The sequence below is a fragment of the Prionailurus bengalensis genome, chromosome B3 (genome assembly GCF_016509475.1).
Source record: "Prionailurus bengalensis isolate Pbe53 chromosome B3, Fcat_Pben_1.1_paternal_pri, whole genome shotgun sequence".
NCBI classification, from domain to species: Eukaryota; Metazoa; Chordata; class Mammalia; order Carnivora; family Felidae; genus Prionailurus; species Prionailurus bengalensis.
Genome location: NC_057355.1, coordinates 119,291,006 through 119,307,203, shown reverse-complemented (window position 1 = coordinate 119,307,203; position 16,198 = coordinate 119,291,006). Strand labels below are relative to the sequence as shown.

The 16,198-nt window shown below is 36.7% G+C and overlaps 1 protein-coding gene across 13 annotated transcripts in view; it reads left to right on the top strand.

Moving 5' to 3' along the window:
* The window catches only part of NUMB (NUMB endocytic adaptor protein), a 203,041-nt gene that overhangs the window by 82,230 nt on the left and 104,613 nt on the right, over positions 1 to 16,198 (top strand). For 2 of the 13 annotated variants that reach the window (XM_043556544.1, XM_043556543.1), the window contains exon 3: positions 2,661 to 2,748. The exons of 9 other annotated variants lie outside the window; for them this stretch is intronic. The gene's annotated coding sequence lies outside the window, so the exon portion shown is untranslated. Of the gene's footprint in view, positions 1 to 2,660; positions 2,749 to 16,198 lie in introns of those variants that run through there. 2 more of the 13 variants (XM_043556553.1, XM_043556552.1) reach the window with 1 other exon arrangement.

The window sequence follows — 16,198 nt, the reverse complement described above, 5'->3', positions numbered from 1 at the left end:
AAGTCACAATTTTTCATATTTGTGAGTTGTGATTGAGCAACTAGATTTTATTGGTTATTAATAGAGTCACAAAAAGGACAAAAATTATTCTCATCACTTACAGAAAGTAAAGTACTGAAGGAAATGCTTATCAAGTTGAAAAATTACAAATTGTTAAGATACAGAGCAGAAGGACTTGAATTTTTGTTTGGAGTTCTGTAATGGCCAAGTTACCTCAAGCACCTTATTTTCCTATATTCATTTCCTTTGATATGTTTACAAAAGTTTTTTAAAGGATTTCCTAAGGATTTCCTATTTAACTAATAAGTTTTCTTTAAAAAGGGTGCTTTGTGAAAACAGATTGCCATATTCCAGACAAAAACTTTTATAAATTTATTAAGAAAATTTGAAGGCTATTTTTGGAATTATATTTTGTTTAGTTTTTTAAAGTTTTAATTTAAGTTCCAGTTAACATACAGTGTAATATTAGTTTCAGATGTACAATTTAGTGGTACAATTCCATATAAAATGCAGTGCTCATCACAACAAGCACACTCCTCCTCAATCCCCATCACCTATTTCACCTATCCCCCACCCCCCAACCTCCCTTCTGTTAACCATCAGTTGGTTTTCTATAGTTAAGAGTCTTTTTCTTGGTTTATGTCTCTGTCTCTCTTCCCCTTTGCTCATTTGTTTTGATTCTTAAATTCCACATATGAGTGAAATCATATGGTGCTTGTCTTTCTCTGATTTCACTCAGCATAATACTCTCTAGCTCCATCCATGTTGTTGCAAATGGCAAGATTTCATTTTTTATGGCTAATATTCCACTGTATATATTTACCACATCTTCTTTGTTCATCAGTTGATGGACACTTGGGCTGCTTCCATATCTTGGCTATTAAAAATAATGCTGCTATAAACATACGGGCACATGTATCCCTTTAAATTAGTGTTCTTGTATTCTTTGGGTAAGTACCTACTAGTGCATTTTTGAAGAACCTGCCTACTGTTTTCCAGTGACTACAGCAGTTTGCATTCCCACCAGCAGTGCATGAGTGTTCCTTTTTCTCTATATCCTTGCCAACATCTGTTCTTGTGTTGTTGGTTTTAGTCATTGACAAAGATGATGTGATTTGTCATTGTAGTTTTGATTTGCATTTCCCTGATGATTATTGATGATGAGCATCTTTTCATGTGTCGGTGTTTTTGCAATTATTTGTTAAAAGGGAATATATTAGGGAATGGACATTCTGTATTAAATCTTTGAGCTAGGGGCGCCTGGGTGGCTCAGTCATTGAAGTGTCCAAGTTCAGTTCAGGTCATTGCTCACAGTTCCTGAGTTTGAGCCCCACCCACATCAGGCTCTCTGCTGTCAACACAGAGCTTGCTTCAGATCCTCTGTCCCAGTCTCTCTCTGCCCCTCTTCCACCCATTCTCTTTTTCTCTCTCAAAATAAATGCATAAACATTAAAAATAAATAAATCTTTGAGCTACAATGAACAATCATTTTAATAATTATTTTATGTAATAAGTTATTTTAATACTTAGTAGAATTCTTGCTATTAGACTGGTGACATTCATAAAAACTCACCTTGATAATATTGATGAGCTGTTTAACAAAATTATCGTATAGGGCTTTTGTAAAATATTATTCCTATCATTCCTTTAAAAACAGGTTTTTATATTGTATTACTAAAACTTCCCCCTTCAAAGAAACAACTAACTTTATCACAAATAGATAATGTTACAGATGATTTATTGGTAAATGCAGGTATTAATAGAAATGTGTTTATTTATTGTAAAATTATTTTATTGAGATTCTAAAGGCAGCAATAGTGACAATTAAACTTGTTTGACCCATAAAATACTAGTTACAAATGAAATAATCATTCCTTAGTAGTAATATACTAATACCCTGCTTTGATGACATGCCTCTTTCTTTGTATTTTTCTTACAAAAATTTCTTCCTACCATAGCTAGGAATCACTCCTTGTCGATACAGCTATTCACGTTTTGGGCCCCTTGAATACTATCAGTCTTTTTTTTTTTTTAATGTTTATTTATATTTGAGAGAGAGAGAGAGAGAGACAGAGCATGAGTGGGAGAGGGACAGGGAGAGATGGAGACAAAATCTAAAGCAGGCTCAGACTCTGAGCTGTCAGCGCAGGAGCACAGCCTGGTGCAGGGCTCCAGCTCACAAGCTGTGAGATCATGACCTAAGCTGAAGTCGGACACTCAACGGACTGAGCCACTCAGGTGCCCCTGAATACTACCAGTCTTAGAAAGGATATGTACGGAATGGAATTTGTGCGAGTTGTCAGCAAACAACAGTGTCTGTTCTGTTCGTCTCTTTCTTTGTGTCTATACAGTATTTTATATTTCACAGATTCAGTCTTTTACCTCTCAGGCATTTGACTTGTAATTAGGGGAATTATTTGTTATGAATTAGAGGAGATTTTGCTTCTACACCAGTGTGTGGATTTTATAGTTTCTATGGTAACTTGGAGTGGTCATTTTACATCATTAGAATAAAGTCCTGTTCTCTGGGGTAAATTGAGAATCTCATCTTTGTATTTTGTGTACCTGTATTTTGTTTGGAGTTACCCTATCACTGTAACATAGCAGTAATTATGTTACAACAACAGTTTTGTGAGATGTTTATTATTCTCATTTTACAGATGAGGAAACTGAGGCTTGGTGAAGTTACGAAACTTGTCCAAAGTCACACAGCTTACTGTAAAGGGCACAGCCAAGATTCAGAGCCAGGTCTGTCCAACTTCAAAACTCTTAATTGTAGCCATGAAACTTTGAAATAGCTGTTAAGTATCAACCTATGATAAGTTATATTGCTATTAATATTGCTTAACTGTTGTTTAACTGTTACTAATAATTTTTTTAATGGTGAGTTTTTCTGTCCATGATAATTTTATGTATCTTTTAAATATTGTGAAAAGAAGTATAACATAGTAATTGAGGGTCTGGGCTCTCGAGACAGATTCCTGGTTATGAATCCCTAAGCTTTTCTACTTGTGTGACATTAGGAAAGTGACTTAACTTTTTCTGTACCTCAGTTTTTCTATCTGTAAAATGGTGATAGTAATATTATCCACCTGATAAAGTTGTAAAGATTAAATTATATAATATGTACCAAAGCACTTATAACAGTACCTGATACATAGTAAGCCATCAATAATCATCTCCTAGGAGTTAGTAAAACAAATGATCATTATTTCTATATCAGGAAACTGAATAAGGAAAGTTTAAGCACCAATATAAGGTATCATAAAATTCACATGAACTAAAATTAAATTTGAATAAGTTAGACCTAGGGAAAATCATACATTTAATCAATTTCACATCTGTCGTAGAACAAACTGGGCAACTGCTTATGAGCCTCACAAGTACAAGAATATTTTACGTGTAAGGACCAAACATAGTTCCACTATAAATACCCTTTGAGCCCTATATGATCATTGTATTATGAATGTGTTTTATCTGTTTTCTCCTTATAAATGCAATTTATATTCAGAATAAATGTTTACATTTTTAGGTGGCTTTTAAGGAGATATTTTGGCAATATTTGTAGATAATTACAAATAACCAAACCTTATGTGTTATGTAAAATGTTGGCAACATTTCATCATTTGCAGGAATAGTTACCAGAACTTAACATTGTATTGAATGTGCACAGTGATTGACCTTTGAACTGGTGGGGCCACAGCACATTCAGCTAGAACTCATCCACGTACTGATCACGTACTCTTTACTAATGCTTGTTCATTGCAGCTGTAAGAATTCTTGGGGCACCTGGGTGGCTCAGTTGGTTGAGCGACCAACTTTGGCTCAGGTCATCTCTCACGGTTTGTGAGTTCGAGCCCCGTGTCGGGCTCTGTGCTGACAGCTCAGAGCCTGGAGCCTGCTTCTGAGTCTGTGTCTCCCTCTCTCTCTGCCCCTCCCCCACTCATGTTCTGTCTCTGTCTCAGAAATAAATAAATAAACATTAAAAAACATTAAAAAAAAAAAAGAATTCTGAAGTGCCACATCCACTCTTACTATAGCTTAAAGTAAAATATGTGATCAGTGACTAAGAAGTTTATACCAATTGCAAATATATGCATAAATGGGAGTATTTTGGGTCAAGTTCTGCAAATATTCCAAAGCTGTTGTTTTAAAATGGGACTTTCCCAGGAGTGCTTGGGTGGCTCAGTCAGTTGAGTGTCTGACTTGATTTCAGCTCAGGTCATGATCCTGGGGTTGTGAGATCGAGCCCCATCGGACTCTGCACTGAGCGTGGAGCATGCTTGGCATTCATTCTTTCTCTTTCCCACTCCCTCTTCCTCTCTTTCCCCCTTTTCTCCCCTTCTCTCTCTTCTTCCTCTCCCTCTCCCCATTTGCCCCCTCTCTGGCTTGCACTTTCTCTCAAATAAAAATTAAAAAATATATGTATATGTATGTGTATATATTATATATATGTATATATATTATGTATGTATGTTGTATATATATTAGATAGGTATATATAAATTAAATAAATACATAAAATGGGACTTGCCTTGTATATGAGCCCAAGATCTCCCTGTAACTTTTTTTTTTTTAATGGTTTTTTATTTATTTTGAGAGTGAAAGAGTGAGCACAAGCAGGGGAGGGCAGAGAGAGAGGGGGACAGAAGATCTGAAGCCGGCTGTGTGTTGCCAGCAGAGAGCCTGATGTGGGGCTTGAACTCACAAACTGCGAGATCATGACCTGAGCCAAAGTCTGACACTTAACCAACTGAGCCACCCAAGTGCCCCAGATCTCTGTAACTTTTTAAAAAAGATCTTTGTAACTTTTAATCTACACGTGCATTAATTCTGTTATATGATACCGAATCTTCATATCCTTGAACATGGTATGTCTTTCTAGTTCTTTAAGTATTTAAAAATATCTCAGTAAAGTTTTTTATTTTTCTCTAAATGTCTCTCAAACCTTCTCTTTGAATTATTAGATGCCTTATTTCTTGTTACTATTATAAATAGTATACTTTTCCTCTTTTGTTTTTCCTTTCCATTTCTATTTGCTGATGTAAGCTTTTTTGGTAAACAGATCTATGTTCAGTCACCTTACTAAATTACTTTATTAAAATAATGTGAATGCAAATTGTGTCTTCCTTTGCAATGCTTACATCTTTTCTCCTTTTTTTGTCTTACTATACTAGTTAGGACTTACAGCATAATATTCGATACAAGTGTTAATAGTGGGCATTCTTATGTTGCACTTAAAAAAATTTTTTTTTAATGTTTATTTATTTTTGATAGAGTGTGAGCAGGGGAGATGTAGAGAGAGGGAGACACAGAATGCAAAGCAGGCTCCAGATTCTAAACTGTCAGCACAGAGCCCAACACAGGGCTTGAACTCACAGACTATGAGATCGTGACCTGAGCCGAAGTTGAACCTAACTGACTGAGCCACCCAGGCGCCCCATGTTGCACTTAATTTTTAAAAGCAAGTGCTTCATGGAATGCCTCGGTGGCTCAGTTGGTTAAGCATCCGATTTCGACTCAGGTTATGATCTCACGGTTTGTGAGTTTGAACCCTGTGTCGGGCTCTGTGTTGATAGCTCGGAGCCTGGAGCCTGGAGCTTCAGATTCTGTGTCTCCGTCTCTCTCTGCCCCTCCCCTTCTTGCATACTGTCTCTGTCTCCCTCTCTCTCTCTCTCAAAAATAAATAAACATAAAAAAAAACAAAGTGAGTGCTTCTTATGTTTTATGATTAAGAATAGTGCTTGCTGTAGATTTTTTTTCTTTTAAGTTTCTCTGTTTAAGTAAACGGTACACCCAACATGGAGTTCTAACTCATGACCCAGAGTTCAAGAGCACATGTTCTTCCAACTCAGCCCCAGATGCCCCACTGTTTGTTGTAGGTTTTTCATAGATATGCTATAGGTTAAAGACATTTCTGTTGCTAGTTGGCTAAGATGTTTTTTTGTGTGTGAAGAATGAGTATTAAGTTTTATCAGACACTTTTTCTGTACTTGTGAGATCATATGTTGTCCTTCCTTATTCTGTTCAGGGTGGTGAATGACATTTATATATTTTCTAATGTTGAATTACCCTTGCATTGCTGGAATGAACCAAACTTAATCATGATAGTCTTTTTTTTTTTTTTATACATACAAGTGGATTTAGTTTATTAGTATTTCATTTAGGATTTTTGTATCTATGTTCATGGGTAATGTTGGCCCATAATTTCATTTCTTACATTATCTTTGTTTGATTTTGGTGTTCAGATCATACCAGCCTTGGGGTGCTTACCTGGCCCAGTCGGTAGAGCATGTGATTCTTGATCTCAGGGTTGTGAGTTCAGGCCCCATATGGGGCATAAATCTCAGTTTAAAAAAGTAAATTAATAAAAACAAATGTCAAAAAGATTATAACAGCCTCAAAGAATGAGTTGAGAACTATTCCTCCCCCCTCCACTCTGGTCCCCCCATCACCACTAACGGTTTATGTAAGACTAGAATGATCTGGGGCCCCTGGGTATCTTGGTCGGTTGAATGTCAGACTCTTGACTTTGGCTCAGGTCGTGAACTCATGGTTGTGGGATCAAGACCCGTGTTGGGCTCAGAACAAAGTGCGGTTGGGATTCTCTCTCTCCTGCTGTCTCTGCCCTTTCCCTCCTTGTGCTCTCTCTCTCTCTCTCTCTCTCAAATAAATAAATTAAAAACAAAACAAAACAAAAGACTAGAATGATCTGTTTCCTGTTTCTTGAACATTTGGCCAAACTTCTGTTCAACTGTCTGGGCTTAGTATTTTGGGGGGAGTGAGTGGGCTTAGAATTTTTTTTGGTAGGTATGTATTCAGTTTTCTAATGGTTTTATTTAAATTTTCTGTTTGTAGTTACGTCAGTTTGTAGAAAAACTTTTTCTTTGGGGCGCCTGGGTAGCTTAGTCAGTTGAGCATCTGACCTCAGCTCAGGTCACGATCTCACGGTCTGTGAGTTTGAGCCCTGCATGGGGCTCTGTTTTGTCTGTTTTGTTTTGTTTTGTTTTTTAAGTATTTGGCATAGGGGCACCTGGGTGTCTCAGTTGATTAAGCATCTTACTCTTGATTTCAACTCAGGTCATGATCTCACAGTTGATGTGTTCAAGTCCTGTGTTGGGCTTTGTACTCACAGTGCTGAGCCTGCTTAGGATTCTCTCTCCCTCTCTGCCCCTCCTTGCTCATGTGCATGTGCGTGTTCTCTCTTTCTCTCAAAATAAATCAATAAACTTAAGAGTATTTGGCATAAAGTTATTCAAAGCATTCTTTTATTATCCTTTAAATTTCTGCTTAGTATTTCTTTTTTATTCCTAATATTTTTTGTGACTTCTTTTTTTCTTCATCTATCTTGCTAAAGTGTTTATATATTTTCTTAGCTGTGTCAAAAACTAGTGCTTGACTTTGATTTTCTTTATTGTATGTTTTCTGTTTATTAATTGTTGGTCATTTTCCTTTACATACCTTTTAAGTGAAAAGCAGAATCTAATATAAGGACATTAGAGTATCTCATATTTTCCAAGGACAGGATTTCATGAAGAAATTTTTTTTTTAATGTTTATTTTTGAGAGAGAGAGACAGAGCATGAGCAGGAGAGGGACAGAGAGAGAGAGAGGGAGACACAGAATCTGAAACAGGCTTCAGACCCTGAGGTGTCAGCACAGAACCCAACGCAGGGCTCAAACTCAAAAGCTGTGAGATTTTTTTTTTTTTTTAATTTTTTTTTCAACGTTTATTTATTTTTGGGACAGAGAGAGACAGAGCATGAACGGGGGAGGGGCAGAGAGAGAGGGAGACAGAATCGGAAACAGGCTCCAGGGTCCGAGCCATCAGCCCAGAGCCTGACGCGGGGCTCGAACTCCCGGACCGTGAGATCGTGACCTGGCTGAAGTCGGACGCTTAACCGACTGCGCCACCCAGGTGCCCCAAAAAGCTGTGAGATCTTGATCTGAGCTGAAGTTGGATGCTCAACTGACTGAGCCCACCCAGGTGCCCCCCAGGTACAGGATTTCAGTCGGCCTTAAGAACAGCTGCACTCAGGGGCTTACAGTGCTACTAGAACTTTACTTCTTTCCTTTGAGTCTGTTTCTTTTGTCTCATTGTCAACTGGGTTTTCTATTCTTCGGTCTACATGGCAGAAAATGGTGACAGTGAGCCTCTGAATGTGATGTCATTCCCAACTTTGTGTGCTCTTGATTCCTCCAGTGATTTCAGATTTTTCCATCTGGATCACTTCTTTGTTTTTGAAGATTTTTTTTTCTTTAGAATTCTCTTTAATGAGATTTTTTGTAGTAAACTCTGTTTTTGTTTGTTTTTGTCTGAAAGTGTCTGTATTATTTTTTTTTGATAGATATTTCACTAGGTATAAAATTACAGGCTGGCAGTATTATTTTAGTCATTGGAAGAAATAATTCCACTCCCTTCTGGTTTCCATTGTTTATATTGATAAATCAGCTGCCTAATAGTTGTTAATATAAGTGAATGTGTCTTTTTTTTTTTTTTTTTTTTAATCTCTGGCTGCTTTTGTACTGTTTATGTTTTTGGTTTCCTGAACTTTCATATGCTGTGCCTAGGTATAGATTTCTTTTTATTTTTCCTGTGTGAGACTTTTACTGTGAATTGCTTATTTTCCCTGGAAAAATATTTGTGGTTCTTCTTTGAGACCCGAGAACGAAATGCGTTGCTTCAAGAGTATATACCTTTAGGGGCGCCTGGGTGGCGCAGTCGGTTAAGCGTCTGACTTCAGCCAGGTCACGATCTTGCGGTCTGTGAGTTCGAGCCCCGCGTCAGGCTCTGGGCTGCCAGGTCACGATCTTGCGGTCCGTGAGTTCGAGCCCCGCGTCGGGCTCTGGGCTAATGGCTCAGAGCCTGGAGCCTGTTTCCGATTCTGTGTCTCCCTCTCTCTCTGCCCCTCCCCCGTTCATGCTCTGTCTCTCTCTGTCCCAAAAATAAACGTTGAAAAAAAAAATTTAAAAAAAAGAGTATATACCTTTAGTTTTTTTCCCCCAGATACCTCAAGGTACTGCAACATGGTGACTAAATTTATCCCTAGAGGTTTTGTGCCACCCTAATGGGGTGACTGTGGATTGCAAATATGTGTATGAGCCTTCTTGTCCACAACCTCTTAGAAATCCTTGTTCTCTTTCCATCAAGAAGACAAATTTCCTTGTCCTTCGGTGATGAGATGTGGGAAGAGATGGACTGGATTTACTTCCTGTTCACTCTTTTCCTGAACATAAAACTTTTGGGGTGTGTGTGTGGGGGCAGGTCTCAGTTTTATGCAGAAAGGTTCTCCTATTACATTTCCATGTTGGGTAGGTCTTATTCTTTGATTTCTGTTTTCTCCCAAGAGATCATCAAAAGTGAAGCTCAACTTGGTGAGTTATGCAGATGTATACAGGATAAAAACTCTTTCATTATGCCACTGCTCTCTTTGAGTTTCTGCTTTCTTATAGATTGTGGTCTGGTTATTCCTTTATGATCTTGTCAACTCTTCATGCTTCAGTGCTTTTAATATTTTTTGAAATAAAATTTTACCCATCACTTTTAGCTGTTTTCAATGAGATAATTGGGTGAAAATCTAGCCTGATATATTACTGGAAGTGGAATTTTATTCTAATTTCTTTGTGTTTTCTTTTTGTGATTCCTTCAGATAGATGCTTAACTCGCCAATTACTAGGCTTTTTTCTCATATAAGCATTTAAAATTATACATTTAGGTCTTTCATCCATTTTGAATTTATTTTTGTGTATGGTGTAAGAAATTGGTCCAGTTTCATTTTTCTGCATGTCGCTAAATTAACTCAGGAAACAACAGATGTTGGTGAGGATGCGGAAGAAGGGGAACCCTTTTGCACTGTTGGTGGGAATGCAAACTGGTGCAGCCACTCTGGAAAACAATATGGAGGTTCCTCAAAAAATTAAAAATAGAACTACCCTATGACCCAGCAATTTTATCCAAAGGATACAAAATTTATCCAAAGGATACAAAAATGCTGATTTGAAGGGGCACATGCACCCCAATGTTTATAGCAGTGCTGTCATCGATAGCCAAATTTTGCAAAGAATCCAAATGTCCATCGACTGATGAATGGATAAAGAAGTGGTGTGTTTATCTATATCTATATAGATATACTGTGGAATACTACTCGGCAATGGAAAAGGATGAAATCTTGCCATTTGTGGGGCGCCTGGGTGGGTGGGTCAGTCACTTAAACATCTGATTTTGATTTTGGCTCAGGTCATGATTTCACAGTTTGTGAGTTCTAGTCCCATCTTGGGCTCCACGCTGACAGTGCAGAACCTGCTTTGGATTCTCTCTCTCTCCTTATCTCTCTCTGCCCCTCCCCTGAGTGTCTCTATCAATAAATAAATTTAAAAAAAAAACTTGACATTTGCAACAATGTGGATGGAACTAGAGTATGTTATGCTAAGTGAAATAAGTCAGTCAGAAAAAGATACCATATGATTTCAGTCATGAAACACAACAATTTGAGAAACACAACAGATGAACATAGGGGAATGAAGGAAAAATAAGATAAAAACAGAGAAGGAGGCAAACCATAAGAGACTCTTAAATACAGAGAACAAACAGGGTTGCTGGAGGGGAGGTTGGTAGGAGGATGGGTTAAATGGTCGATGGGCATCAAGGAGGGCACTTTTTGGGATGAGCACTGGGTATCATACGTAAGAGATGAATCACTGGGTTCTACTCCTAAAGCCAGACTACACTGTATGTTAACTAACTTGAATTAATATAGGGGTGCCTAGGTGGCTCAGTTGGTTAAGTGTCTGACTTCAGGTCAGGTCATGATCTCATGGTTAACAAGTTTGAGCCCCGCATAGGGCTTTCTGATGTCAGTGCTGAGCCTGCTTTGGATCCTCTGTCTCCCTCTCTCTCCTCCTCCCCTGCTCATGCTGTCCCTCTCAAAAATAAACATTTAAAAAAATTATACATTTATAAGTGACTTAATAAGGTTTGAAATGGAATATTTTCATTATTTTTAACTATATCCATTTAAGATTTTTCATTTTCTATTATAATTTTTAGGTATATTTGCTCCTTTAAGCCATGACCTATGATCCTCAAGTCAATTAGGAGTTTTGAAATACATGAATTTTAAAAGATGTATCTTTTTTGTTATATTTAACTCACCTCTAAAAAGAATTCATGATTTTCAGTTTGGTTCACAAAGCAAGACTCAACTATGTGCTATATGTAAGAGATATAAAAAGTGATTTAGAAAAGCTAAAAATAAAGGGAAAGGCAAAGATATGCAAAGCAAATGAAAACAATATGAAAGTATGGGTTGCTCTGTGACCACTCTTTTTAGGGATTTTTCTCCCCTTCCTGATAACAAACTTTAGTGAATAACCAGTATTCCATATCATTGAGACTTTTTGAAGTTCTCGGAAGATTGATTTTATATTAACAATTGAATGGTCATTTTTCTTTCTTCTTCTCCTGCCCCTGCCCCTTTCCTTCCCCTCTTCTCCCTTCCCTACTTCCTCTTTTCCTTACACTTTAACATCTCTGAAACTGGGATCTATCTCATATTGGTATGCATCTTACTACTCATGATATTTCACAGTTAATGAACAGTTATTAATAATTAATTTTGGCAGGAATTTTTCTTAGTGCAACATATCTTGCAATCTCTGGCATGTTAGTTTTGGTGAAATATACATTATACGTATCATGACTCTTCCTTCATTCCAACCCATCCCCTGCTTGAAATGCATCCCCTTTTTTGTCCTTCCTATCCTATGCTTACTTATATCATTCAAGACCTTAAGGGTAGAAATAATCTTTAGTACTTCATGCTGGTTCCTCTTCTGCCAGCACCTAGCATAATATGTTGTTGGACACAGGGTTTTAAACAAGTAAGGGAAATGTGTACATATAATGAATCATAGCATGGGCTGTGATATATTTATATTAGTGATCAATTTTTTAGCTTGTTAGTAAGAGAAGATAAACATGTACATTTTGGATAGAAAGAACAGAGCCCAATGATTCCTATATAAAGCAACTTTGAGAATTCATTGGATCGATGCTTAGTCATCTGATGACGGTCAAGGGTTTAACCAATGAAACAAAAAAAAAATTATGAACTATAAACACTGAAGGAAATAAAAAGAACGGTATAATACAGAATAATAGAGAATGGTATTTAGAGGAAAAAAGAAGGCCTCGTCAACAAGATATATTTTTTTTAAATACTTGCACATCCACAAATATTTTTTTTTTAATGGTTATTTTTGAGAGAGAAAAAGATCATGTGCAGGGGTAGGTCAGAGAGAGTGGGAGACACAGAATCCGAAGCAGGCTCCAGGCTCTGAGCTGTCAGCACAGAGCCTGACACGGGGCTTGAACTCGCAAACTACAAGATCGTGACCTGAGCTGAAGTCTGACACTTAACCAACTGAGCCACGCAGGTTCCCCAATAAGATATTTAGGTTGAGACTTGAGATAGGAATGAAAGACAGAAGTTCTTGAAGGGTCTGAAAGAAAAGCATTTCAGACAGGGAAATAGCCAACCCAAAGTGGGAGAGAGCTTTTAGTTAACTGAAAGGCTCATAGCTAGGGAGAGTGTCACCTCAAGGTAAGAGAAGCAGGCAGGAGCTATACCTTATATGTTAACATTTACTCAACCTTTGTGATGTTCTGGGCATTGTTCCATGCATTTCTTGGGCATTGTCTGTTATTCTGCCATACTGACTTCCCAAATGCTGAGAGTTTGGATTTAATTTGAAGGTGCATTAGAAAGCCATGGAACTATTATGCAGTGCATGATTCATTTTACGTTTTTAAAGATTACACTGGCTACCTTGTACACAGTTGATCAGAGGGGGACAGTAGAGGAAATAAAGATAAATACTGGTTGATGGCTTATACTAGTAAGATAAGAGGGAAAGTTGTTTTGGACCATGGTTCTTGATGGTGGAGATAAAGAGCAATGGACAAACTTAAGATAATATTTTATAAGTCTTTTGTTAATGGTTTGGATAAGGGGAGAGGATTGTGAGGGAAAAGGAGTCCAATCACAGAGCAGAGAGGGTTAAAGAATTGAAGAGATGATGTATGTAGATGATATGTGAAGTTCTTTGTGAGGAAAGGAGTGCAGAGCTGTTTTTAACCTTCTTATTTCTATAATTTTTCCAGTGACATTTCTGTCTCTCTTTTAAATTCTTGGAACCAAATATATTTTTATTCTAGTCTGCCTCTCCAGATTCAGCACCTTTTTCTCATCCCACACTTAACAGATGCTTAGAGGAGGGAAGTCAGTGTAAAAGTAGGCTAGCATTCTCAGCAGTTCTGCCCTTTTTCATCAGGATGTTCCTTGCTAAATCAGTCCTTGCTATATCAGAGAAAACCATTTTGTTTTATAAGTACAGTTTAATTTTTGAAGGAACACCATTTTAATGAAGTCAGTTGTATATATTTGTATTGTGAGGTTAGGGGTGATGGCCATATTTTTATGTTCAGTCTTAACATGCCTTAAAAGGTAGAGGTGAGTATAGCTGAATTGCAAATTCAGTTCACCGATTGTTTTCTCAATTGAAAGGCAAGAGATCAACTAAAAGATAAAATTGATTGTGTAACTAACCGAAAGAAAAAGTCTTCAGAAGAGATAGCTTTGTTTCTTTAATATTGCAGGTTTTTTAAATATTACAAGGTCAGCTTTTGAAACCACTGTTGACTGCAGTTTTAAGTAGACAGGTTCTTTACTCATTTTATGAAGCTCTAGTTTTCTCTTACAGTCTTTTAAGAGTGAATAAAGAAGCCAGAGCCACATATCTAAACAAAAGAAATAATTTTGTAAACAAGATGAGTGGGAAGATTAAAAGGAAGGTAGAAACTGAAAATTAAACGCTGATGATAGATCAGGATCGCAAAATACTGTTTAAATCCACTTAAATTTTCAATAGTTACAGAATCCTTTGAGATTCTGATGAAAGTTGAAGAATCTGGTCCCAGAAAGTGCACAGACAAGTGCACATTCAAGTTTGTGTGTAATATTAGGGCATTGCCAAATCTGAAGAGCCTGATGCACGATGCCCTAGTCAAGAACATGTGGTGTAAAAGGCAGTCAGGGTGAGGGAGTATATGGCTGAAGACTTTTGGCATTCAAACTGTGACAGTGTTCCCTTCTCAAATACCAATCTTTAGGACAACCAAGATTAATTTGTTGTTTTTAAGCCTCTGGTCTGACAGCTGATAGCAAAACAACTTTTAGTTTTAGCTATTGAAAAATTAGAATAATCTGTTCTTAAAATCTTTTCTTTGAAAATGCTGTAGATGGCAGAACTTTCTGAAATAAGGCAATATTGTGTTCAGGATATCCTAACATACGTAACTCATAAATTTGAACTGGAATAGAAACAAATTTTAAATTAACCAACAACTGTGTATATACAAGAACTAAATGAATGTTTCTTTTGAGAAGTAAATTTAAACAAAAGCAAAACCAGCCCTTTATTCTTTCTACCTTTCTATGAATCTGTTTGTAAATTAATTTTTATCATAAAAGTGACTGAGCTTTTAAAATGAATTTTATTGGGGCACCTGGGTGGTTCATTCGGGTGAGCGTCAGACTTCAGCTCAGGTCATGATCTCGAGGTCCGTGAGTGCAAGCCCTGCGTCGGGCTCTGTGCTGACAGCTCAGGGCCTGGAGCCTGCTTTGGATTCTGTGTCTTCCTCTATCTCTGTCCCTCCCTGCTCACTCTCTCTCTCTCAAAAATAAATAAATATTAATAAAATAAAATGAATTTTATTAATTCTGTAAGTTTAATATTGAGTATTTTAATTTTACTGTGGATGATGAAGCTATACTTTGTTGCAATTCACTTGGCTCCGTGCCTAAGTGGAACACTGAGCCAGTGATACAACTTAATAAGTTATAAATTGTTTCCTGTTAGGCCAATATTTAATGTAATCCAGAATTCTTAGAATTCATTGATTCAGTAGGAGATTGACTAGATGACCTACTGCTGAATCCTTTGGCCATGTGGAAAGTCTAGGATTCCTTATATTTTTTAAACTTACTTAACTTGATGAAATAAAAAAAATTTTTTTTCACTCTAAATGTCTTATGACTTGAAAGCATGTTACACACCATAAGAAATAGTAGAAATCAAAGAAAACTCAGAGATGAGTTTTTTTGCTTTTTGCTTGTGGTACAATATTCTTTGTTAATGTAATGATTATTTAATATGTCATTTTTAGCTTAAATTTTAGTGAGTGAATAAAAAAAATGTTTTTGGCAGATGGACAGTCAGTGCATTTTTTTTTCTCATAACTTTCCCTGTAGAATTCTGGAATAGAAGTGTGAGAAAGAATATAGTAGGATTGTATATTTTCACATCCAACCATATTTGTTTAGAGAATAATAAAGTTAAAGGCAATAAAATTAAATTTAGGTTCTCTTTGCTGTTCTACTCAGCAAGTTTCTTCTCTACAGTGTTTTTGTGCCTCCCATAGTGTGAGCATACCCTGTGATTCTAGTGCTAGATAGATGCTTTTCTCATGGCATAGTTCCTAAGCATAAGGCAGCTACTTTAACTGTATTCAGTTGAAAATAGCAAACTGTTCCATACTAGAAAAATCCTGTTTGTGTTGGATTTATTGCAAGATAGTGTAATACTATACTTTGTGGCTGATTTGAGGTATTCCCAAGATAATTATCAATTTATGTGATTTTTGCTTTTAGTGCTATCTTTGGAATAGCCTTGTGGGATTAGAGTCTCCTGAAAAAAGAAGTTTAGCTAATTTAAGGAAATTTGTGAGTTTTCTATTTTTTCAGGTTTTCAAAATGGTACCTATGGTTTAATAGTTTAGTTTATATATTGTTACATTTGGTACTAGTTAATACATTTATAAAAATTAGAGTAATCTTACCATTTTGGCTTTGTTTCTTTTTCTTACAAGGAAACAATCTTAAGTGTCAGGGTCAAGTTTCCTGAGTGTGTCTTTTATATCTCCTATGTATATCAAATTTGGGCTATAGTTTTGGGGTTTTTTCTCCTCATAGTTAACTTTCTGAAGCATACTCCTGTCTTTTCCACTCGTCCTTATAATTTATATACAAGAGAGGCCTAAAGTTAGAGGTGTGGTTGTGACTATAGAACAAATAAAAGCAAACAAATATAATGTAGGGGGGAAAAACTCTAGAAAGTTCCCATTTCTCTAAGAGTTGTAC